This window comes from Typopeltis vanoorti, chromosome 14, assembly GCF_054136105.1.
Source record: "Typopeltis vanoorti isolate ZY-2024b chromosome 14, IOZ_Tvanoo_1.0, whole genome shotgun sequence".
Lineage (NCBI taxonomy): Eukaryota > Metazoa > Arthropoda > Arachnida > Uropygi > Thelyphonidae > Typopeltis > Typopeltis vanoorti.
In genome coordinates this window covers 97,713,258-97,736,424 of record NC_143562.1, presented here as the reverse complement: position 1 = coordinate 97,736,424, position 23,167 = coordinate 97,713,258, and the positions used below count along the sequence as shown (strand labels likewise).

The 23,167-nt window shown below is 36.6% G+C and overlaps 1 protein-coding gene across 4 annotated transcripts in view; it reads left to right on the top strand.

Annotated features, from left to right (window-relative positions):
- Positions 1-4,258: 4,258 nt before the first annotated feature.
- The window catches only part of LOC150099794 (DNA polymerase kappa-like), a 201,522-nt gene continuing 182,613 nt past the window's right edge, over positions 4,259-23,167 (top strand). The window contains exon 1 of one of the 4 annotated variants that reach the window (XM_090403394.1): positions 4,259-4,497. The gene's annotated coding sequence lies outside the window, so the exon portion shown is untranslated. Of the gene's footprint in view, positions 4,498-15,524; positions 15,949-15,993; positions 16,013-23,167 lie in introns of those variants that run through there. The other 3 variants (XM_090403392.1, XM_090403393.1, XM_090403395.1) reach the window with 3 other exon arrangements.

Sequence of the window (23,167 nt, the reverse complement as noted above, 5' to 3'; positions counted from 1 at the left end):
TAAATCGTTAAATTATTTACTTTTTATTACCTAAAATAAAATACCTCTGCTAAGTTGCCAACAGATGTACCACCTTACTTCAGTCCTGAAGATATTTTCAGGTGCAAACCATGTTTGCCTACACTTGGATAAAGGATTAAACTAAATTTATTATAGTCTAACCAAGTGCAAAATAAACTTCTAACATCTGTTAACAGAGGGCAAAGAAATGTAATGATATTCTGTCACAAAGTGCAAAAATTTATTATTATTATTATTATTACTGGATTTTCAGAGTGTGAAAAGCTTTATCACAGGATTTCCTCACTCTCATTCATAATGATCTCTGATTCGTTTTTGAAATTCATTTACCATTTACACACCTAGCATTCATCACGATTTCATACAATCTGCACGTCACATTGTTTTTCCGTGAAAAGATCGTGCTTCTCACCTCTTTTCTCACATCTTCTTAAATTCAACTAGAGATATCTTGTTGTTCTATCCACTGTTCACTTCAATCCATAAAAAACGCTTTCACATTTGTATGGCACCAACTCCTCATTAACTTATACATCCTAATTATATCCTCCATGCTATTTACGAGGTTAAGCAAATTGCGTTCCATCATTCTATTTAATACTCTACATTTCAAAGACTAGATTAGGCGATCACTTATGAAACTTTCCTAATATATATAATATAACATATAGAGCCTGTGTCGCTCAGTGGATATGGTGTTTGCACTTAACTGCACGAAAGAAGACCGACTTTCGAATCTATTCGGCGACCATAGGATTTTTTTCTAATCTTTTTTTCGACCGGTTCCCGATTTGGTCTTGCTCAGGCAAGCTGTTTTTTTTTTTTCTCCTGGAAAAAGGCGTTAGCTGATTTTTTTTTTTTTAACTCGGGTTTTTCGTCCTGTAAACTCAAGAAAATCGCTGTAGAACACATATTATTTCATATATTAAATGTATTGTGTTAGGGTCAGGAACCATGAGATGGCTGCACTTGTTCAGCCGTTTCTCTTTACTGCGTGACGCTTAATTGCCTTGGGCCAGCTATCTCTGATTGGATACCTGTGGAGATTGAACTGGCCACTCAGTATCCAAAAGTTAGATTGGGCTAAAACGGCCTCGGCAACTCCCTATACGGGAATAAAAAAGGCGTTAGCTGATTTTTTTAATAATATATATATATACACATATATATAACATTATTATTACGTGACACCACCACAGAGTCCAAAGACTCTTTCTCCACCAACTACAACGCCATCATCATCTACTCCACCATTATATACCGCCCACCACCACCACCACTAGTATTTTAACAGACAATCACAAATAGTCATGCCCATGGCAGGATTCGAACCCGCAGCCTTTTCGCTGGAGAGCAGAAACGCTAACTACTAGGCCAACCAGGCCGTTGTGACCAAAGTGACCAAATATGCAGACTGGAAGAATTAATCGATATACTGCCTGATCAAGGCCTTATCCTTTGGAACTCTAACGTTACTATTATTTTTATGTAGCACCTCGAAGGAATAATTGCAGAAGGACACACACACACACACACACCATTTACTGCATTGTGTTTTGTAAACTGCGTTTGTTGTCGGGCCAATTTGCCTGTATACTTTATGAAAAGTGAGAGTTGCCAGGAGAAAATATCCTGCTGCTAAAATATTAGATCGGCTAAATCACTTTCAGTTAAAAAAGTATATAAAGATTTCTCCTCTTCACGACGAGAATACAACACGGGTCTTTTCTTTTAGAAGGATGCAATGTGTTGTTGTCTGCAATTATGCAGTGGAAGACCTAATAATTGCTATAATTCAGTGTAATGGTTTCACAATTTTAGCTAAGTGGCCCCTTTAGAGGGGCCACTTAGCTAAAATTATTATTATTATTATTATTATTATTATTATTAGATAGAGGGCGCTGTGTAGGCATACGAACGGTCGCACGGTGATATCGCTGCTCCAGTTTTTTATAGTTTTAAAGTGGTTCCGACTCCTGTTTTAAGTTGAAAGTGCTCCCAAGTAACCCTACTTATCACGCCAAAGACAGTGATATAAAATTAAACGAGATTGGCTAAGAAGAAACCAAATTTTGAAGTGTTGAAAAAGGGAACAGAGAGGACCGTGGTCAACAACCAGCGAAGAACAAAGGACGTCGCCATCTTTAAAATCACGCCTCACTGCCTAAGGGAAGAAAGGTGAGTCATGAAGTGTATCAAATGCCTGGAGGAGTTATCGTCCAACGGAAATAATATAACTTGTACGAAATGCAGTAGGATTCTACACTTAAAATGTGCCGGCTTTTCAGAAACAACCGGGCAACATAAATATGAACCCGATGTAACACGTGAGGAATGGAAGTGTGTAATCTGCATGAGGAACAAAGAAATGCACGTAAGGCAGCCACCTACGATGCAGCCGATTATACCGGAGGCAAAATCAGATGACGAACTGAACAGACAAAAAAACGCAGGTGAGTCCTATAATTTAAACTGTTTAAGTATACTAATAGAAAACGGTCTAGTGACTATAAAAGTCAGCTTAGTAGATCTTGTGCAAGAACTCTTTAAGAAACAGAAAACAAATAACAAAAAAATCTAGCGAATATGAAGATTTGGTAAAACATAATAATTTAGCAGTTATAGAAGTGTTGCAAACGGTAAAAGACATTAAAATGAGCATTAACGCACTAAAAGACAGGCAACAAAATTTGATGAAAGAGACATCCGAACTCCGTCAAGAACTTCATTCTCTAAAACTACAATACGAACGTTTAAGTCAGCAACAACATAAAAAAGATCTTGTCATAAACGGTCTTCCTGAAACTGCACCTACAGAAAACCTCAGAGACGTGGTTTTAAAATTAGGCCATGTAATTGATATCCCCTTACAGCTTAACGATATTCAGACCGTAAATCGGATTCCTAGGAAGAGCAAAAACCAAGGCTTCCCACGACCTGCACCAGTCATAATTCGTCTTAAGAGCAAGTCCACAAGAGACAATCTCATAAAAGCCAGCAGGCAGAAAAAACCAGTTGCCAAGGACTTGAACGCACAGCAAGACAATACACCAATCTTCCTATCCGAATATTTAACACCATTCAACCAGAATCTGTTGTACCAAACAAGAAAAGCAAAAATGGAAAAAAAATTACCAATTTTTGTGGACCAGAGATGCCAAGATATTCATAAGGAAGTCACAAACTTCAAAGCCGATACAAATTAAAAGCACAGAAGACATAGAAAGGCTGCCACTGTGAAGAAAAAATCCTCCTAAATAGTTCAAAAAGAAGCCCACAATAAAAAAAGAACGTGAACCATCAAGACAGATGCAATAACACAGGATATATCGGCAATTTCACTTTGATCCGACCTTTCAGATCATTCATTTGACCTCCCAAAGATCTGCCTACTTCCAACACAGCAACCAAATCAATAACAAATATATGTATATATAACCAGTATCACCCTCAGATAAGCTAATTACAAAGCTTCGAGGGTGCAGTTGAGTTACATCCCAGTAGCAGTATTTATCTAACATTATTCACTTAACATTCTGAAATGAATTCTAGTAGTAAACAGAAAATGTGATAGTAATACTTCAGTTATATATTTAAGTTTAAAATTATATATTTAATTTACAATTTAAATTAAAAAAAATTATCATTATGTAAACTGCAACATAAGTAATATTGTTTAACTTGTGAGTCATTAATAATAAACACGATTACTATGATTATTATTAATGGTAATAATACACACTTTTTACTCTTGTGTCAATGAAAAATTCTGCAAATGATAATGATATTAAGAGTAATTATAATTCTTACTGAACCATTTTGCAAGAAAAAGATGCATTGTTGCCTAAATATTAGTATATTCATGTAATTATTTGAGAGATAATAAACTATAAAAAAAATTATTATTATAATTATTATTATTATTGCAACCGTTCGTATGCCTACACAGCGTGTAGGCATACGAACGGTTGCATGGTCGTATCGCTCGTCCCGTTTTTATAATTTTAATGTGGTTCTGACTCCTATTTTTAATTTAAAAGTGTCATAAAGAAACTCTACTTGTCACGCTGAAGACAGTGACATATAATTCATCGAAATCGGCCAAGTGGAATCCAAAATCTGAGTGTGCTAAAAAAATTGAAGCGTACACCGCGGTTGCTAACGAATACAGAAAAAGGACGTCGCCATCTTTGCAGCTGTCCAGAGGAAGAAAGGAGAGTCATGAAGTGCAACAAGTGTCAGAAGGAATTGCCGTCTGACGGATGTTACATAACCTGCAGAAAATGCCATAGGAATCTTCACTTTACATGTTCCGGACTTTCTGAAACAACCTGGCAACACTAATCCAATGCCAAACGAGAAGAATGGAAGTGCCTAAACTGTAGAGAGAACAAAGAAACGCCACCACCCACAACGCAACTGATTACGCCGGAGGCAGAATCGGAGACGATGAACTGAACAGACAACAAAATACCGGTGAGTCTTATAATTTGAGTTCCGTTAAATTATTACTAGAAAAAGGTTTAGAAAATATAAAAGCCAGCTTGGTAGATCTTGTCCAAAAACTATTTGATAAACAGAATAAAGAAATAACAAAAAAAAATTAGCGAATATGAAGAGTTTGTTAAATTTAATAATTCAAAAGTCGAAGAAGTCTTACAAACGGTAAAAGACATTAAAACCAGCATTAACGCATTAACTGAGAGGCAGCACAAATTGATAAAAGACACATCGGAACTCCGTCAAGAATTTAATTCCCTGAAACAACAATACGAAGTTTTAAACCAACAACAACATAAAGAAGACCTTGTCATAAACGGTCTTCCAGAAACCGAATCCACAGAAAATCTCAGCGACGTAGTTCTAAAGTTAGGCCATGCAATTGACATCCCCTTACAGCATAATAATATTCAGACCATAAATCGATTTCCCAGGAAGAACAGAAAACAAGTTTCGCCACGACTGGCACCAGTCATAGTTCGTCTGACAAGCAAGGCTACAAGAGACAATCTCATAAAAGCCAGCAGACTGAAAAAACCAGTAGTCAAGGATTTAAATGCATCGCAAGACAATACGCCAATCTTTCTATCTGAGTATTTAACACCTTTCAATCAGAATCTTTTGTACCAAGCAAGAAAGGAAAAAACAGAAAAAAAGTATCAATTTTTATGGATCAAAGACGGCAAAATATTCTTGAGAAAGTCACAGACTTCAAAGTCTATACAAATAAAAAGCTCGGAAGATATAGACAGATTGCCAGAGTGAAACAAAAGACTCTAATTTAGTTCAATAAGAAGATCTCAACACAACAAAAATGAATGTGAACCATCAGATAGATGAATTACACCAGAACACATCAGTAATTGTACTTTCGAATCTCTTGATGCATGGAAATAAAACACAGTACAAACGAGAGGTCTCTCAATCTTGCATATTAACATCAGAAGCATCCGAAAACATTGGTTATTATTACAGGTTTATCTGAGGAATTACACTGATATTATTGATATATTAATTCTTACAGAAGTATCCATAACTAATGACGAAGCGACTGCTTTCCAAATTCCAGGCTTCCAACAACATAGATCATGCCGCCAAACAAGAAGAGGGGGTGGAATACTAATATTTATGAAACAAAAATTAATAGCAAAAGAAATGGCCTATCAGTTTGAGCATGCTGAAACCGTCTGCCTCGAAATCATTAATACCACGAATACACAGCATCCCATAATAATAAATGCTATTTACAGGCCACCAAACCTAAACATGATAAAATTCTTACACGAACTCAATTGCTGGCTTTCAAGCCAAGAAATATGCTCAACCGAACACCTAATGATAATTGGCGACATAAACATTAATATTGCAAATGAAAAACAGAACAACACTGTACGATACCTAGACACTCTATCCATGTACAATCTAATACCAACAATAACATCATGTACTAGAGAAGAAATATTCGGAAATATTATCACTGCCTCCTGTCTAGACGTATAAACGTCCGAGCATCACGAAATAGTTACATTGCATCAGTCATAAAGTGCAAAGTAGCAGACCATTACTTCACCGCTCTTAACCTGCACACCAAGACAATACCCATGCAATGTCCCACAGAAGAAAAACGAGAGAAAACAATTATAGACGAAGAAATAGTCAACCACGAAATAAGAAAAACAGACTGGGAACACGTGGCATCAGATTCAGCAGATATCTTATACAACAACATTAAACTCACACTGGAGGAAATATATAAGAAAGCTACAAAGAAAGTCCGAATTCGATCAAAAACAACACAAAATCCTTGGATAACACAAAACTTAATCCTAGAAATACACAGAAAGGACGCTTTATGGAAAGAATTAAAGCGATATCCAAATAACACAACTTTAAAAACTGAATATAAGATAACAAGGAATCGCGTTACAACACAAATCAGAAATGCAAAAAGAAGCTATTACAGAGACAAACTAACCTCCGCACAAAACAACATGAAACAAACCTGGCATCTGATTAATGAGATGCTAGATTCTGTTCCCAACACCACTGCCTCCGAAACCATAAAACACAGCTTCATGAAAGACGCAAAACCTATCCAACAATTAGCAAATGACTTTAACCAATACTTTCAGACTCCATCCAAGAACTTCACAGAAATATTCCCCCAATCACAAAACGAGACCCTCCACTTGGACCGCGATCAAAACAGACATTATGGTTCCCAACCATAAAAGAAGCAGAACTTCTCTCAGCAATACATCAAATCAAAACAAATAAAGGCCCAGGAATAGATGGTATCAGACCTAAAGATATAAAGCAACATGCAACTAGTTTAAGTCCTATCCTACTAAAACTAATAAATAAAATATTTAAAACAGGACAGATACCAAGTATGCTAAAGACCGCCATAATTACACCCATATACAAACAAGGAAAAATTTAATCAGCAATTACAGACCCATAGCAACATTACCAATTATCAATCAAATTATGGAGCGGATCATACTGAAGAAACTCACAGCATACACTGAGATCTTTAATATTATTCCCAAAACACAATATGGTTTTCAGAAAAATAAGGGAACAACATCTCTCTTGGAAGACTTTACAGACGTAATTAATACCGCCTTAGACAAAAACAAAATAGCCATGGTAGTCTTTATAGATCTAACCAAAGCATTCGATACACTTACGCATCAAACCTTGTTAGAAAAGCTGAGGCATGTTGGAATAGACGGGCCTCTTCACAGGTGGTTTACAAACTGCCTCCAAAATAGAAAGCATATCACACGTATCGGATCAAACCGAAGCAGAGAGCTACCAGTAACCTGTGGAGTGCCACAGGGAGCTGTACTCTCCCCAACTCTATTCAACATTTACACGCACGTTATTAATCAGTTACCACTCAAAGGTAAGATATTCCAGTACGCAGACGATACAGCAATAATATCCATCCATAATAACGCAAGCATAGCCCAAACAAATATGCAACATGATATGTAAATCTGATCATAGACTGGCTCACGAAAAACTCCATACACTTAAACTCAGAAAAGACAAAATTAATGATATTCAGAAATCCACTGACTCGACCAGTTGATAACAAATATATAACCATTCAACATCCACTTTCCAAAAAACACACAGAACAGCAAAACCACTACAATCACTCAGGTTGAAACAATACGATACCTTGGAATTTACCTCGATGCAGATATGAACTGGAATAGCCATATAAAACATCTACACAACAAACTCCGAACAATAAGTGGCAAACTCTACAGATTAAAAGACATAGTTCCCATACGCCTAAAAACACTAATATACAAAGCACTATGCCAAAATATACTAAGATACGCTATAACAACGTATGCTTTCTGTGCACCCTTCAAATTAAATAGATTAATGTCGCTACAGTACAAATGACAAAACTGATCTTTTGGGAACAAAGAGAAAATCACGACCTTATAAACATTGCAATGGCAGAACACAAAATACTGACAGCAAAACATTTATGTCTCTATGCAGCCTTGCTAAAACATTATTTCGATGCCAACTACAGGACAGTTAGAAATACATACCGTATAACAATACCTCAGACTACTAATTATATCACATAAATACAATAATCACTACGGAAAGGCCACGCGAAACTTCTACATCCCAGACATGATAAACAAATTACCTTTTGAATACAGAAACCTTACAAACTACAATAGCCTGAAAAGAGCTCTAAGGACATACTACGAACAAGAAACACGCACCCAAAATACCATACAAACTTAATGAAACACAATATATTCGTTCAGGCTTCCAGTTCAGCGACGTATCAACACACTCCAAGGTATTGTGTGTGTGTGTGTGTGTGTGTGTGTGTGTGTGTGTGTGTGTGTGTGTGTGTGTGTGTGTGTGTGTGTGTGTGTGTGTGTGTGTGTGTGTGTGTGTGTGTGTGTGTGTGTGTGTGTGTGTGTGTGTGTGTGTGTGTGTGTGTGTGTGTGTGTGTGTGTGTGTGTGTGTGTGTGTGTGTGTGTGTGTGTGTGTGTGTGTGTGTGTGTGTGTGTGTGTGTGTGTGTGTGTGTGTGTGTGTGTGTGTGTGTGTGTGTGTGTGTGTGTGTGTGTGTGTGTGTGTGTGTGTGTGTGTGTGTGTGTGTGTGTGTGTGTGTGTGTGTGTGTGTGTGTGTGTGTGTGTGTGTGTGTGTGTGTGTGTGTGTGTGTGTGTGTGTGTGTGTGTGTGTGTGTGTGTGTGTGTGTGTGTGTGTGTGTGTGTGTGTGTGTGTGTGTGTGTGTGTGTGTGTGTGTGTGTGTGTGTGTGTGTGTGTGTGTGTGTGTGTGTGTGTGTGTGTGTGTGTGTGTGTGTGTGTGTGTGTGTGTGTGTGTGTGTGTGTGTGTGTGTGTGTGTGTGTGTGTGTGTGTGTGTGTGTGTGTGTGTGTGTGTGTGTGTGTGTGTGTGTGTGTGTGTGTGTGTGTGTGTGTGTGTGTGTGTGTGTGTGTGTGTGTGTGTGTGTGTGTGTGTGTGTGTGTGTGTGTGTGTGTGTGTGTGTGTGTGTGTGTGTGTGTGTGTGTGTGTGTGTGTGTGTGTGTGTGTGTGTGTGTGTGTGTGTGTGTGTGTGTGTGTGTGTGTGTGTGTGTGTGTGTGTGTGTGTGTGTGTGTGTGTGTGTGTGTGTGTGTGTGTGTGTGTGTGTGTGTGTGTGTGTGTGTGTGTGTGTGTGTGTGTGTGTGTGTGTGTGTGTGTGTGTGTGTGTGTGTGTGTGTGTGTGTGTGTGTGTGTGTGTGTGTGTGTGTGTGTGTGTGTGTGTGTGTGTGTGTGTGTGTGTGTGTGTGTGTGTGTGTGTGTGTGTGTGTGTGTGTGTGTGTGTGTGTGTGTGTGTGTGTGTGTGTGTGTGTGTGTGTGTGTGTGTGTGTGTGTGTGTGTGTGTGTGTGTGTGTGTGTGTGTGTGTGTGTGTGTGTGTGTGTGTGTGTGTGTGTGTGTGTGTGTGTGTGTGTGTGTGTGTGTGTGTGTGTGTGTGTGTGTGTGTGTGTGTGTGTGTGTGTGTGTGTGTGTGTGTGTGTGTGTGTGTGTGTGTGTGTGTGTGTGTGTGTGTGTGTGTGTGTGCGCGCATGAATTTCTCAATCATAGATTCCGTATCATCCTAACACAGCAAAAAAAAAAAAAAAAAAAAAAAACATAATAACCAACTGGTGTCATCCTCAGATAAGCTTACATTTAAGCTTCGAGGATGAAAGGGAAAAAAAATTAGTTCTCATCCAAGATGTATCATATGTAACCAAATGCATGTAATGTACGTATCACAAGAAAACCAATGTACGTATTATATGTAAACCAATGTACGTAATGTAAATATCATATGTAAACAAATGTAAGTAATGTATCATATGTAAACAAATGAATGTAATGTATATAATAATTGTAACAAATGTATGTAATTTATATAATAACTGTAACAAATGTATGCAATGTAAAAAAAAAAATTATTTTAATCATGAGTTTACACCGTATGTTTGTGAAAATAAGGACACATAATATTCAGATTGCATATGTGTAAATACTGTTGTATAATCACACCTTTTCAAATTTGAAAAAAAAAAAAAATAGTAAACCACAACATGTAATATTATACAACTTATGTAACTCTGAACAATATAATTGTAAATTATTATTATGATTGTTATATAAAAAAAAAAACTGTTATTTTCATTACTATTTAAATCTCATTATACGTAGCACAAAGTGCTGAATGTTGTAAAATAATATACTGAATAGATGATCATTGTACATATGTAAATATTTGAAAGAACAATAAAAAAAATTATTATTATTATTATTATTATTATTATTATGGGAAACTCGAAGGAGACCTTGCCTCATCGAGGGAGGCTCTGACATCATGTCAAGAACAACTATTCGACATTCACACAGTATCTATCATACTTTGCCTTGAACTCATTCACAGTCATGGCACCCACAACAGACTCTGGCAGCTTTTCCACTCATTCACCACTATCCAAGTAAAAAATCTAGCTCTAACACCCTTGCTAACCACACTGTTGCCCAGCTTCCATGTATGGCGCCTAGTCCTCCAACCATCAGTCCTATTCTCAAAAATATCTGAATTAATCTTATAGAAACCCTTCAGTAATTTGAATGTCTCAATCATATCACCCCTTTTCCGCTTATCAACCAATTTTTGCAACCCACAAATCTTCAACCTGTTCTCATAAAGTTCATTTCAGTTCCCCCTAAACTTCAACTCCCTATACACGAACACTCCCAAATTCCTGGCCTCATATGATTCCACCAATGTGATATACTGCTACTAATCTTTTCACCCCATAATGCATAACCTCACACTTTGCCACATTAAATTGACATCCATTCTCCTTAGCCCAGTCCACCAAAATATCCAAATCATCTTGTCAAATGAACACTTCCTCTCAGATCCTTTTGTATATCGTTAATGAACAAATTCAAAAGTAGTGGTCCAAGAACAGAACCCTGCGGCACACCACTAGTCACAGGCCGTCTTTTGGACTCAACTCCCGAATAAACCACTCTCTGATATCTCTCTATCAACCACCCTTCTATTAATCTCACTAACCTTATATCCATCCCCATATGTTTACTGATTAGAATTCCATGCCAAAGGCCTTAGCAAGGTCCAGTAGAATCACTGTAAGCCCATTATCCGTATCCAGTTTAGCCGTCACTGTTTTATAAAATGTGAGCAAGTTACTGACGCATGATCTACCCTTCACAAAGCCATGCTGTCCCCCATATAGTGTCCCATTTTCATCTATCCAATCCTGTATTTTTCTGTTGAGTATTTTCTCCAAGACTTTGACAACGATTCCTGATATGCTGATCGGTCGGTAATTTACACAACAGTCTTGGAACCTCCTTTATGCAGTGGAACTGTTTTTCCTCTCTTTTCATCCCCTCGGAACTAACACAGACCCGAGACTAAAATTAAACAAAATGGTCAAGGGCTCTGACAATTGTTTAGCCGCTTCAGTACGACACGAGCTGGTATACCATACAATCCCACAGAGGTATTGACATTGAGGTTTTGTAATAGACTATTCACCTCCACTTCATTCACCACTATTCCCGTATAAGCTATTGGTCCATTCATTCCTGCAATGTCACCACCTGAATGATATACCCTTGCAAAGTGCTCGCTCAGTAATTCAACTATATCAACTGATTCGGTTGCCCTCCCTACCATCGCATTCTTTAAAATCATTCTGCAATATACATTTTTTCTTTTACTTGCAACATATCGACAAAACTGTTTGGGATTGTCTTTAGCGTGCATGGCTAATGTTCTTTCATAATCCGCTTTTGCTTTTCTTACCACACTCGTTACCCTTCTGGCCTGCGCTTTATACCGTTCATGTGCCTGCCGGTCACCTTTCTCCTTAAATTCCCTCCACAGTTGTTTATTTTTTTGGAGCTCAAGCTTAATGGTGTTCTTCATCCATTTAACCCCTACATGATTTATTATTTGGAATTTAGGTATACAGTCAGCCATTGCCTCATGCAAACACTTCTTAACCGCCTCCCATGCACTATCAACTTCCAGCCCTTGTAGTTTTACATGCCATGGCACTGAACTAATCAAACTCCTTAGCTTTTCATACTTACCAGCTCGATAATTCCACATGTACCCTGTCTTAATTGTAAATTCCACAACTTTTGCCACCTCTCAAGTCAAAACCCTATGATCACTCTCACCAATTGGTGGCAACGTGTAGCCAAATTCTCAGATGCAATTACTAGGTCAAGCACTCTCTAACCCCTAGTATTTTTGATTACATGCTGTCGCAGATAGTTATCCCTTAATACTCGTATAAAATCCAATTCCTTCCTCCCATGTGTCCTCTCCTCCTTCCATTCAATGTTACCATTGTTGAAATCTCCCATAATAATTACCATACTTCCACTCATTTATTCTATTTGCTTATGCATACTATTTCCACCATCTATTCCATCACCTGGTCTATAGCAGCACCCAACTGTATATTTTGTTCTACTAGCCTCAAGTGTGCTCTTTTCTCTATCCTGCAATTCAACTTCTATTCTCCTTGGCTGTAGTTCATCAGCTATCATCAACAATACTCCTCCCCCCATTTTATTCTCCCTATCATTCCTGAGCACACTATACCCATCACATTCAATCCCACTGGCTATATCATCTACAGTCAGCCATGTTTCACTAATGCCAATAACCTGAGCCCTAGAAGTGCCAACCAAGATGAAATATTCTTCCTTCTTGTTCCTAATACTTCTGGTATTAGTATACATGAATCGCAGAAGTTCGTTTGTCCCATACCTATTTTGATGGCTTATACACTGTCCCATTCTGATTTGTTGTCCTTAGTACTCCCTCTGGCATATTACACACATTCATACACTCAACTGTCTTCCTAAAGTCTGCATATCTGCTCCCCCTCCCCTTAATAACTCTAGTTTCCCTGTTTCTGCACATCCACTTCCACTTCATTCAACAACACCTTTTCAAGTCTCCTTACACCAAATCCATTCAAATGTAAACCATCCATCTTATATAAATCCTTTCGCCCATCAAACTCACTCCACACATCCACAAATTCCACACCACTTTTCCTGCATAATACGCGCATAAAGTCATTAGCAATTTTGGCCCTCCTTCTATACTCTTAATGTCCCTCTTCCTTCACTTCTATTTCTTGTATCCTCCTTATACCAACTTACACATCTTATAGACACATCTTGTAAAACACCTAGAATATCTGCAAACATTTGCATCCCAACATAATTAACATGTAAGTTAAAAATTATCTTCTCTAAACATCCCCCTGTGGCACACGACTACTGACGTTTCTCTTTCGGAAGACCATTCCATCATACACAATTTTCTGATATCTATCTGAAATCCAATCACTTATCGAACTGGCTAATCTAGATTGTAATTCCATCTGGGGCGGCTCGTGCATAGGCACTATGGAACTGCAGCACCTCCAATTTTTCTCGATATATAAATATATTTATTAATTTATTTATTATGCTACGCGCTTAAGCATATGCACGTCATAGTGAGATGCGAGCTATTAGCGTATAGCGGCACTGTCGGTCGCGCAGTTCCACTATTGTTTATATGCAGTTTGCACCAGTAGTAGAGTGGTCGTAGTGCTATCATGTTTACTCCGTCTCTTCAAATATTTCGACATTACAATTAAATACATAACATTTGTTATAGTTTTTATTTTAGAACATTATTGGGGTTATGATAATGTATTTTTATTTTTAAGTAATTTTGAATTATACTGAACTGTATAATTTTATCGATAATAAACAATATTTTTTCATGTTTATTTTTTTTTAAATATTTACCTTAATTTTGATATTTTATCCAACCACGTATACACTGTACTTACAGTGTGCATGTATATTTCGTAAGATGCAGCACCCCCACTGAACTCCATCCATTCTAGTTAAAAGCCTGTGCAGCTGATTGAAGGGCACTTGCATCTTCTACGCTAGGCAGCTCGAAGATAGACTTTAGTTCAAGTCTAGCCGCCGATTGAAGGAACTTTTTTCTAAGCCTATCTTCGACCGGTTCCCGAATTAGTCGCTCTCTAGCACGGCAAGAGGGTTTTTTTCTCCTGGAAACTCGGGTTTTTCTTCCCGCAAACTCAAGAAACTCGACCATAGAACCCGCATTATTTCAGACAGTAACATATGCTAGGTTAGGTACCAAAAGATGGCAGCATTTGTTTGCCCGTCTCTTCATTGGTGGCCGTTATGATTAGTGATGGACATGATAGACTGATTGGCTACAGATGGAGATTGAACTGCTCACTAATCCTCCAAAAGCCAGATAGAGTTAAAAGGTCTCCCCTACTCCCTGTAAAGGAATAAAAGGCATTAATTGATTTGATTTGATCCATTATAGTTTAGTTACCCACTTGTCGTAAGACAGTCTATCAAAGGCCTTTATGAAATCTAACTAGATCACCATGCATGCATATCCTTGTTCACTGCATTCATCAGCTTGTTGTACTACACAACTAGATTGGTGAAACAAGATGTCACTTTGATAAACCAATGCAGATCGTTACAGAGCATATTGCTGTTATCAAACTAGTTCTGAATCCCTTTCCTCAACAACCTTTCCTATATCCCAACTACAATTCCAAACACACATATTTATTATTATTATTATTATTATTACATGACACCTCCAGGGAGTCCAAAGACTCATCGAGGGAGGGCAACTATTCTACAACGGTCTTCTCTCCATCTACAACTACACCAACGCCATCTACCGCCCAACACCACCATTTCCATAGACAATCACAAACACCCATGCCTACGGCGGGATTCGAACCCGCAGCCTTTTGGCTGGAGAGCAGATACGCTGACCACTCGGTATATTAGCCTACAATCCTTTATCGGTGTCTTCTGTGAGGAGGAATAATTTTAACAAATTTTAATCTGTTCCTTTGGGACTCGTCCTTTTGCAAGAATTTTTAAATTGATGACTTTTTTCCGAACAGTGCAGGAAGGGAGAGAACGAGGAATCTCTGGAGATTGTATGAATATGGTTAACAAGGGTGTTGGACTAGATTTTTTGCTTGGAGGGTATTAAATGTGTGGAATGCGTTACCAGAGGTGGTTATGAATGTTTCGTCTGTTAATGAATATAAGGAAAAGTGTGATAGGTATTGTGCGAATAATAGTTAGTGTGTCAATGTAGGGTTCCCGCGATGAGTCTTCTGACTCCATGAAGACACCGTTATAATAAACATGTATGCCAAGACTGCCTTTACTCCCTGGAAATATTCCTTGTTATACATTATTGCAGTAATGTGTCATATATAATTAAACTGGAATGGGAAGAACTGGAAATTATTTCCATCCTGCTGTATTACATGTACTGTTAGTTGCTTGGGTGAAATTTTTTTACGGTATGGACTTTACAGGTGGCAGCGCTAACTGTGTACATGTGTAATTTTGGTGGATGTAGTGCCAGTAGGTTAACGTAACTATGTTAATTTCTGTGTGTATATAGAATTCGCTGTAGGGATACTGTAATGCTGTTATCTCATTTTAGAAATGTTATGCTAGAGAAAGAAAACATTACACACGAAAAAAAGAAATGATGAAAAACCAGTTGACAGTTTGTATATGACCATGTTTTTCATTCATTTAGTATATATGAGAAACCTTGCATGGAATGCAAGGCAAGGTTTCTCAAGTTGTACAGAAGGATGGTATTTAGAAGCTTAAGAAACTTATATTGGTTATAATTCCTTTTAGGTTACTTCGCGGCACTTTTCCAAAATACATCACAGACTATATCTTACCTTTGGTATGCTTTTACGCAACGTTTGTTAGTTCTCGCAATTTGGAAATTGCGGGAATTTGCTGGTTGTAATATTTAAGGTGCGCTCCACGTCCGTGCGTGCTTGATTCGCACGTGCGATTGTTATTCATTGGTAATTCTTAGGTGAATTTTCGAACATAAGAGTTTTCAAACATTTAATATCAGTCGAGTGTGGATTTATGTTATTATTACTATTGTACAAATAGCAGAGAAAGATTTATTCCAATGCATATATTACTGTAGCGTTTTAGTGATTACGATTTTTTCATTGCCAACGAGGAACTTGAGATACACTGGAATTTCTATTTCATTTTAAGTTTACTTATTTTTATAAAAAATAAATCCACTAACCCCTTTTATTCCCTGAAAGTGAGGCTGTATATAAATGTAGGAAAGAACATATATTATTATTATATAGCAGCTATAAGCCACTGTTGCCCTTTTGCACTTTCCATAATAGCTACTTTTTTTGTATTATCGTTCGAAATAAATTTGTATTAATCAATTTTTTGTTTTTTTTTTCCCTTGTCTTTTGAGGTAGTAGAATATGAAACTCCTGAAGTGTTTGATTTTGGTACTTTGACCTTGCAAATAACCCCTCCCCAGCAAAGAAAAAAAACTTCCCTAACAGTGGATAATAACATCTGTTCTGTTTATATATTTTTTTATCATTGTTAAGGAATAAACTTAACATTCATTTTCCACTTTATGTTTATGCATTATAAAAATTACTGATTACTGTCCTCTTCCTGGATTCAATTCCCCAATATCTCTTTGATGTCTATCACCCACCTCTTTTTATTCATACCACCAGTCTCATGTCCATCTATTCTCATTTGCTCTAGCTTATGTAACAGAGTACCATATGCTATCCTGTTGAATGCCTTTACAAGTTCTAGCAGAATTGTGAAGCCATTTCGTTTATCCAACTCATCTGTTGGATAAACAAATGAGTTGGATAAACTTATTCATTTTATTATAAAAAATGAATAAATTTACTAAAGGAAGTCCTACCCTGCACAAAACCATACTCTCCCCATAGAGTGTCATATTCCTGTCCCATTCCTAAATTCCTTCTTTTTACCAACTTCTGTAATAGTTTAACCACTACTCCTGAAATACTGATTGGTGTATAATTTGCTACCTCTCCTATTCTTGAAACCTTTATGCAATGGAACTATTTTGCTCTTTTTTTTTTTTTTTTTTTTTTTTTTTTGTTTGGCACCTTATCACAGCTGATATTTAAATTACACAGCTTTGTCAGGACCAGTCAGTTCCCATGCACACTTGTAATATAAGAGCCAATATCCCATCTAATTCAAATGCCGTATTTTCATTATGATTCTGCAACATCCAAAGTACATACACTTTATCTTAATCCAATAAATCTCTCCTCATATTAGTCACTGGCATACACACTGTCAACTCAGCTAAGGAAAAAAAAAATCAGCTAACACCTTTTTAATCCCGTATTTTTAAATGTTTTAAAAATGTTAGCAATGCTAACATTTTTCACTTCCAGATTCCTATGCTCCGGCACTGTTCCAAGTTGACTCCTCAGCTTGTCATAAATACCTGCTCTGTAATTTCACATATATTCATTCATAACTGAAAATTCCACACATCCAGGTCAAGACCACATGATCACTCTTCCTGGTTGAAAGAACATGGCTATCCTGATTATTGATTAGGTTCAACATTCAAATCCAAGTTTCCTCCATGCTTTCTCATTGCCACATCCTTTCTCTTTTCTGTTAGTTCACAGACTTCATAAGGTAGATATGCTGATGTAATTGCTTCTTTAATTCACCTCTGTAATACCTGAATAAAGAGAAACTGACAAAGCTAAAATTTATAAAAGACATATATTAAAGACTTATATTTGGTCATCAAGAATGTCATAATAATTTGAATATTTTGTTTATTGAGAATGATTTTGTTAGCAAGTTGAATTGTACTGAAGATGTGGAAAATGATTTGCAGAGAACTGATATGATTGACTTCTAACATTAATGTAGAATGTGGATTATGAAAGGATTAAATTTTGGAAATGTCTGCTTTTAATGGCATTAACAAATTTTCTGAGTTATTTAATAAATCCTAAATAAATTTTTGAATTATGTTTGGTCATCAATCTCATGGTTGCGCATAGCTACTTATTAAAATTCTTTGTTCTTGGACATTTTAAAGAAACATTTTTGTAAAATTGAAATTGTGTTGTTTGTTATGTTTAATAAGTTGGGGGATAGAAAAGTAATTAAAGGGTAAGATAGTGTATTTTCTCAGGTTGGTGTTGGTGGTAAAAAGAGACATCTGGATATAGACTAGTTTGATTAGTAAGGATTCATATACAGAATTTTGCAGATGAAGGCAGTATGATTTATGGAGGTCAATATAGATTTGTTAAAGGGCACCCTTGTTTAAGTAGTTGGGTCACATTTTATAATAAAGTAAACAATAGTAGTTGATGAGGGGAATGTATATTCTATAATCTATCAGAATTTTTCAGAAGCTTTTGCAGGTTTGTTACATGACAAGTTAGATAATAGTATAGTGTATTGGGCTCTCACAGATTTTCAAGAGCTGGATATGGAGCAAAGATCAAGGAATAGGAAGATTATAAGTGAGGTGCCACATGGCCAGTTATTAGGACCATCACTATTCAACTTTTATATCAGTGATATCTTTAATAGATTGTAAAAAGATATTCTAGTTGTTAGGGAACAATGCAAAGCTGGGATGGATTATGAAGAATTTTATTGATGGGACTCTTCAAGGAATTCAGAGATATTGAAAAATTAGTGAGGATGCCCAATTTACATACAAATTTTTAAAGTTTTGAGCTTAAGGATATGCAGATGGTAGATGCATATTCTTTTGATAAAACCATACTGACGAAAGTTCAAGAGGTAGCAGCAGTGGATTGAAAGTTGAAGTTCAGGGGACAAGTTACTAAGGTGGAGAATATACTGCACTATATTAATTGAGGATTACTGTAATATTGAGAAGGACAGTGACCACTAGAAATAAGTAGATGGTGGTTTTATTGCAGAAAGTCCTGATCAAGCCACATCTAGACTACTGTGCTCAGATTGGATGATCAGGCTAAACTAATCAGTAAACTTCAGTATAAAGGTAAGTGATAAGAATATCAAGACTGAAATATCAACTGGATAGATTGAATACTTGAAGACAAAAGTTCTTGAGCGGTATTTACAGCGTGGGTACTAGGGAGATTTTTCAAAGATGAGAAGATAAACTGTGAAGTTCTACAAGATTTTTGAGGATGTTGAGGTTTTTTTTTTTTTTTCTTCTTCTTTTAATGTAGAAGGTAAGTTCATGGAATAAATAAATTACTTGTGATGGTGATGAGAATTCAGACAATGAACAAATTTAAGTAGTTGGATGATAGGCCTTGTATCACTTAAAGTGAACTCTTTACAATGAGTCTCATGTCTCCATGGAGATGATGTAATAATTCTTATTTGAATATCTCCATGGAGCATAAAGACACATTACAGATGGTCCACACCATAATTTGCACAATGCCTTTCATGCATCTCCTCAATTGAGTATACTGACAGTGCATTCAAAACTTCCTTTGATAATTTATTCTGCTTGTTTGCCACTCTTCAGGTGAAAAACCTAGGTCCCATAACCTTGCTTACCACACTTTTACTCAATTTCTGGTATTGAGCTCTTGTTCTCCATCAGTTTATTGCACTATAAAAATTTTTGTTATATTTCCTCTTTGCTGCCTGTCAACCAGATTTTGCAATCCACAAACCTAGTTTATTCTTATGGATAAAATTTCACAGACCTGTCACTATCTTAGCCATTGTCTCTGGATTCTCTCCACCATTTCATCTCCCAGAAACACAGGTAATTAAATCTGTTCAGAAGTATGCAGCCTGTGCAGGAATGATTCTCAGTTATTTCTTTCCCAGTGATGAAAATCCTCAGAAGTCCTGAGGGTTTTAATCATTGAGACTTCAAGAAAGATATTAACAAATTCCTTTGTCCTCTTTTCTACTTACTTTTCCACACATTGCACTGTCATGTCATTGGTTTTGTGACCTTGTGTGGGTGTGAAGTAGTATTAAAAAAAAATTGAATTGAGACCCTGAATGCTCGTGAAGTGAAATTTTTTGATATAATTTTTTTTAAAAATGACTTATTGTTGTATTTTTGTGTACAGTTTTTTTATGTTTTGTGAAAGTTTTGCATTTTCACTGTTATTTTTGTAAGCATATGTCACAATGGGTTAATGCTGCTTTGAAATAATGTGGGATTTAATATCCCCTTAATTTAAATAATGTTACATTGGCGAATGAAGCCTATTGGCTCTTTTATTTGAGCATATTTTTTATGACTGTAAATCCATGTGTGTGTGTTCATGGGGCCAGTTTGCCTCTTCTGAGGAAGGAAAAACTGAGTTTCCAAGTCGAAAAACCCTCTACCTCTGTATTAGACTGGGTAGCTCACCTTTAGTTGAACTTAGGTCTTTCCAACTAAAGGGCTTCATCTGTACCAGCTGAGCTATGGAAGCTCTATAGATAAGATTAATACCTTAAGAATAGTAACTGAACATTCTGGAGAATTTAACTCTCCTTTATATTTACTGTTTGTAAATTATGAAAAGGTATTTGATACCATTGCTACATTTTTTTTTTTTTTTTTTTTCCATTTTGAAATAAAAGAAGTCCAGAAAAAAAAAAAATAAATAAACCTCCTAAAGAAAGGTTATTAGTTCAGTGCTAGATGTTGCATAACAGATATTGTTATAATCTTTCCAAACTATATCTTCATTGTGAAAAGGATGTCTATTATTACCATGTTTTCAACCAGATAGAATTGACATATCAGAAAAAAATCATGAAAAATAAACCTGTTAATCTAGATTATGCAGGGTGATGATAGATATCTGATTATCATGTACAGTAGTATACTTTGATTTTTCAAAGGCATTTAATGAACTGCCCATGAGGCAATGAATGCGAAACAGACTGAAAAGATAAAAGATGGCGTAAATGAAAGAAACAGAAATTAAACGAAAGCTAGTGAAACTGAAGGAGTGAAAGATTGCAAGAATGTAGAAGTGAAAGTTAGTGATAAGGGAGCAAAAGAAAGTATGAATAACAAACAGAGATAAGGTGTGGCAGAACTAGAGGTAGCAAGACTATGGGAATGACAGAGAGTGAAGTTGTCAGAATGCAAGATTAGATGAAACAATTGAATATGAAAAATGAATTTAGGAATATGCAGAGGGATATTAGACGTTCAGTGGAAACTAATGAAAGTGTGTAGAAGAATAGAAGGAAAGAAAAAAGGGTAAAACAGGTGATGATTATTAACAAAAGCAGTGTATGGAGATTTCATAGAGGATTAGTTCACGAGAGAGTCCATAAGGTCTGCTATCCAGGAGGCAGAATAAGGAGGATAATTCAGGCATTGGGCATGCAGAAGAAACAAGAGTTAGTGGTGGTTGAGGGACAAATGATCTAATTGGACATCGGTAGCATGTGAGGGCGAATATCAGGAAGCTATTGAGAAGAGTGAAAGATAACAGTGTACTGTGAAAGGTTGTCAGTGTGTTGTCGAGGTATGACAATGATGAGTTGCGACAGAGAGCTAAAATCATGAATTGTATGCTAGTGGAACTGTGTGAGGAGAAGGGAGTACAGTTTGTGGATGTATGGCATGTGTTTGAGGGGAAGAATGGAATTATACAGACATGATGAGTTGCATTTGAATGGCTTTGAAGTGAGCGCACTGGAGAAAGTGTTGCTAGATGGAAGTACAGTGTGTGATGCATACAAGAGATCAAAAGCAAGAGATGAAGTGAAAAATCAGGAGAGTGGTACTGAAGAGACAGAAGTGCTTTGCAGTGGAAACAGTAATAGTGTGGCAGAAGAAGAAAGAACAGGAATGCAAGAGAAACAGGAAATCCAGGTGGGGAGACATGGCATAGGAAGTGTGGATGTTGAAAGGCAGTGAATGTATGTATGAAGATTGTGTATATTACAATGTGGGTGGGAAAGTTGAGACTGAGCAGATATATGTTGTAAATGGTACTAAAGGTGATTGGGCAGGTGTGGTGAGGAAATCACAATCAACAAGTGGTTTGGATAGGACTGGTTATAGACCTAAAAATGAATTATTGTTTGTTTACAAATGCCAGAAGTATCAGAAATAAGGGAAATTAAATGATTTCACTGATTGAATTTATTCACCTGAAAATCATTGGAATAAGTGAAACATGGTTGAATTAGATGAAGAATATGTTAAAGAATTTTTTTAGCATGTGATGACAGCAATGTTGATATCTCTTTGGAGAGTTGTGATAGTGATGAAGACAGTTGTGGTTTGTCACAAGCTAGGAGATGGTGCCTTATACCGGCTGGATCAGTATGTTTATGTCATCCTTGCTTTTCTTTTACAGGAACACCTGGTATTTCTCAAGATATCCCTGTAAGTAATTGCTCATTGAAACTATTTGAATTATATTTTGATGAAGATATAATGAACATTTTAGTTGGGGAAACAAACAATAAAGCTGTGTAATTCATTGCCACTATAACCTCAAAAGTTTTTCTTGTTGTTTTCATTGGAAAGACACAGACAGCAGTAAGGTGTTTTTAGCATTATTACTGCTTCAAGGCATAGTTCAGAAATAAAATGGTATTAGTCCAAGAATAAAGGATGATCGAGTCACCATTGTTTTCAGAAGTGATATCTGAATGTAGTTATGTATGTAGTTTACTGCCTAATGCTGCTTTTGGTACATGAATTGTTGTTACCTTAGCATCTTCACTGCTGGATACACGGTACTGCATTACCTTAGATAATTATTTCAACAGTCCTGAGCTTGCAGACTACCAAGAAAACTGATGTTTATAGAACTGCTAAGATGACTCAAAAAGAAATGCCTGAAGAACTCAAATTGAAAAAGTTGAAGAAAGGAGAAACCTGTCTTTCAGTGTGGGAAGATCATTGCCTTGAAATGGAAAGACAAGGCAGATGTCACTATGCTGAGCACCATCCATGGGAATGAAATGGAGGATGTAGAGACAAGAAAACAAACAGTGAAAAAAAACTAGCTGTGGTATTATAGTACAACACCTTGAGAAGTGCTGATGTTTTAGACCAAATTGTTTCGTATTATCCTGCTACATCTGGAACAGAAATACTATGTAAAACTATTTAGATACATTTTACATATCTCTGTGTACCATTCTTTTATACTACACACAAAGTTAGGTGGTGAGCTGGATCACA